Below are 4,201 nucleotides of genomic sequence, written 5' to 3'. Positions count from 1 at the left end.
TTAAAAAAAAAATCAATAAAATTAGAAACAAAAATGGAGAGATCACAACAGACAACACAGAAATACAAAGGATCATAAGAGACTATTATCAACAATTATATGCCAATAAAATGGACAATGAGCAAAGGGAGAAAAATCAAATCAATAAAATTTAGAAACGAAAATGGAGAGATCACAACAGACAACACACAAATATGTAAAATTTTGAAACATCTTAAATTCAAAAGTAACTTCTGTTAATGTAAGTAAATGATAATGGAGTCATTTAGGTATACCAACCAAGAGAAAAAATATATATATGCTTTTATATGATTGAGCTCTTACAGAATCTATTCCAACTTTAAAGTATTTCAATTTACTAGTGTATAAATTTAATGAAAAAACACAAAAATGAAGAAACTGTTGAACTTTCAATCAAATTGTTTACCTTAAGAGACATACATTTCTAAAAGAACCCTCTAATGCTAATAATAATAATGAGTGTCATTGTATTAAGTTATTAAAATGTGGGATGATTCTTCTCATTATTTTTAAAAAATCAAATTTCTTAAGAATTAATTTTAAAATAATACAATCTATCCATTTCAAATCTGATGACTTTTGACAACTGAACGTACCCATGGAAACACTACCCAGTTCACGAACATCTCCAGCACTCCAGAATATCCTCTTGAGCCTCTTTGCCGTCAATCCCCCTTCCACTCCCTGTCCCAGGTGCTCAGTGATCTAGTTCTTGTCACTAGTGATTAGTTTGTCTCATTGAGTAATTCCCATAGGTGGCTCTGCAGAGTATGTACTCTTTGCATCACTCAGGGTGATATTTTAATCCATATCGTTGCCATGTATCAGGAATGTGTTTCATTTTATTGAAGAGTAGTATTCCTTTGCAATGACACCCCACTCCAGTACTCTTGCCTGGAAAATCCCATGGACGGAGGAGCCTGGTAGGCTGCAGTCCATGGGTCGCTAAGAGTCGGACACCACTGAGCGACTCCACTTTTCGCTTTTCACTTTCATGCATTGGAGAAGGAAATGGCAACCCACTCTAGTGTTCCTGCCTGGAGAATCCCAGGGACAGTGGAGCCTGGTGGGCTGCTGTCTATGGGGTCGCACAGAGTCACACATGACTGAAGCGACTTAGCAGCAGCAGTAGCAGTATTCCTTTGAGTGAATATGTCACAATTATATCTATTCACTTCCTGCCGGACATTTGAATGCTTTTCAATTTGGGGACTATTATAAACAAAGCTACTATAAGCAAGTCTCTTTTGTGGGCATATGTTTTATAAATTCCATTTACATTTTTCTATTCTTTAATATACATTTATTTTGTGAATGGATGTTACATTCAATGACAAAATTTATTGAAATATTTAAAAATGTATTCAAATGTTACAAAAGACTGAAGTGCCAGCTTATCTTTGATTGTTTCCTCCCAGAACATACTTAATATTGGCCACCTTCTGTGCCAGCTGTGTTATTTGATTATCTCATTTAATCTACACAACAGCTTCATGAAGTACTTATTATTTCTTTCATATGACATTTGCAAAATTGGCCTAGCAAATTGGAGTTGACCCAAGGTCAAAAGGAAGGTAAGTGGTGGCACCAGGACTAATAGGAGGCCCCCTGAATGTTGGGCTCATTACATTTGGGCTGAATATTCTCTGCTGTTCCTGGTCCCTGGTTTCCTGTCTAGCTTTTGCCGTGATCTGTGTGCTTGAGGCTGACCCTGGCAACCAGCATTTCCAGGTCTTTCTTGCCCATGGAATCCAATGGGTGCAGCCAAACAAATGAGATCAGAAGGGAGAGGGGAGGAATGTGAATGATAAATGTTGCCTGCCATATCAGCAAACAAAGCATGCTGTGCCATCTGGCCACCAGCCACTACCAACCTTAATAAGTGCATTAAGAAGAAACCTATCTGTTGTTGGAGTAGAAAAAGGCAACCCACTGCAGTATTCTTACCTGGAAAATCCCATGAAGAGTGGAGCCTGGTGGGCTACAGTCCATGGCGTCCCACAGAGTTGGATATGACTGAGCATGCATGACTGAACACAGACTGTGGGATCTTAGGTGCACAAACCCTGGCCCACAGCTGCGAAAGCACCAAGTTCTAACCGCTAGACTGCCAGGGATTTCTTATCACATCTTAAGATGTCAGTTACCTGGGTGTAAACTTCATCAAAGCACTTCATTATATGTACACTTGAAAACTGCAAGAGACCGAATCATAAATGTTCTCATCACAAAAAAGAAATGAGATTATGTGATGGGATGGAGGTGCCAGTTAATGCTCTGGTGGGAATCATTTTGTTATATATAACTGTGCTCAATTAACGTGGTCAACTCACACACTGTTATGTCAATTATGTCTCAAAAAAGTTGGACAAAAAAAACTTATGAAAAAAAGAAAGAAACCTGTGTTACTTCTTTAGAATCCATCAAAAGCCAAGGGGATACGTTCCAGGGCTGCAAGTTCAAGTGCAATGCAGCTGGGGAGGAAGAAGGACTGCTTACTCACTGGTCACCTGCCCAAGGTCGTTTGCTTTGGCTCCAGCAACTGGTGGGAACTAGACTGGCCTTCAGCAGCGCCAGGAGGACTGGGTCCCTGCAGGCTCCCACTTCATCCTCATGAGGTGTTTCGATGAGGAAATCACCAAGGATTTCTTCTTTTCCTCTAATCTATTACCACTTCTCACTGTGTCTCTTCAAGACCATTGTTGGATGGTTGGATGCTGAGTGGACAGGGCTTGAAGGAGATGCTGCTCTTCTCCTACTGGTCTCTTCTGGCCGGGAGGTTACTGTCCGCGGGATGAGAACCAGGGGGCCGGGAGAGCACCGGCTCTCTGAGAACCAAAATTCGCCGCGTGCACCCGGGTGCGCCTTGCCGACTCGTGGCGTACTGAATCCACGCTGCTGGCTGAAGCTTCTCCCGCGGGGCCACGCCTGCGTGGGGCTCTAGACCCCGCGACAGGGGCCATGCTGAAGTGGCCCGGCCCTGCCCCCGACCCTGGAGGACAGGCCACGGAGAGGCCAATCTTGACCGACCTGGCCAAGAGAGTTCTCGACCTCGGCCCAGCCCCACACACTCGAGGTTAAAAGACTCAAACCCTACAGTTTCAAAGGAGGGAGACTCTGGAGTTGAATCCATCTCCCGGCCTTTATGAGGAAAGCTGAGGGAGGAAATCAGACCAAGAAAAAGGTTATGTGCCTCAAAATGCATAACTAACCAAAGAAAAATAGGATTTTCTGACAAGTTGGAAGTGTGGTCTGAAAGACTGGTGTCAAAGAGAAGTGTGTTCGGTCTGAGCCAACAGAGCATCAGGTTAGGTGGGAAAACACCCTTGCCACAGGGGTGGAAGGGGAAAGACCCAGAGTATCTTTCGGAACCCGGGGCCTTCCCAGAAAGCATAATCCATTGACGCTGTCCCCTTTCCCACATCTGTGGTCCTTAGAGATATTTGGGATCCCAGGTCTCACCTGGGGGCCTCCATTCCAACTCCTTTTTTTGGAAGACAAATCCCAAAGGTTTGCATCGCTCTGATGTTTGCTTTTCAACTATCAAGGTCCTGAAAGCCTCTGGACCTCGCTAATGGAAGGAGTAACTGACCAGCTGCAGTTCACAGAGGAGCCTGAAATTTTGGCCTGGGAGAAGAGTTGGGGGAGTGGAGAGCAGATTCTGGGGCATCCTGAGGTCTAACTGCCTGGGTACCCACAGGGACCTCGCTCTGGGAGAGGTGAGGAACCCTAAGTCAGGGCCTTTCAGGAACCCCAGATCCTTACTTGAGGGATCACTTGGGCTTCCAGAGGCTTCTTCCTTTGAAAATTTGAAGGCCACCTGTGTCCAAACATGCATTTCTTGAGCATGTCACTAGGCGGTAGTAGCCATGTGGTTTCCGTAGTGTAGTGGTTATCACGTTCGCCTAACACGCGAAAGGTCCCCGGTTCGAAACCGGGCGGAAACAGCGGCACTTCTCCACAAACTTTTAGATTCGTATTTTAAACGAAACTGGAGGCCCGCCGCAGGGAGTGAGACTTGGCGCTTCAGCTTCACCATCAGTCCTCCCAAGGAATATTCAGGGTTCATTTCCTTTAGGACTGACTGGTTTCATCTCTCCTTGACCTGCATACAGGTTTTTCAGGAAGCAGGTAAAGGTGGTCTGTTTTTCCCATCTCTTGAAGAATTTTCCACAGTTTG

At 44.3% G+C, this 4,201-nt stretch overlaps 1 non-coding gene across 1 annotated transcript; it reads left to right on the top strand.

Annotated features, from left to right (window-relative positions):
* Window positions 1-3,895: 3,895 nt before the first annotated feature.
* Window positions 3,896-3,968, top strand: TRNAV-AAC (transfer RNA valine (anticodon AAC)). Its single transcript has one exon. It is a non-coding gene; the product is annotated as a tRNA-Val (tRNA).
* Window positions 3,969-4,201: the final 233 nt, after the last annotated feature.

Source organism: Bos mutus, unplaced genomic scaffold (genome assembly GCF_027580195.1).
Source record: "Bos mutus isolate GX-2022 unplaced genomic scaffold, NWIPB_WYAK_1.1 CTG259, whole genome shotgun sequence".
NCBI classification, from domain to species: domain Eukaryota; kingdom Metazoa; phylum Chordata; class Mammalia; order Artiodactyla; family Bovidae; genus Bos; species Bos mutus.
Note: the sequence above shows the minus strand (reverse complement) of the source record. Positions and strands in the feature narration are given on the sequence as shown.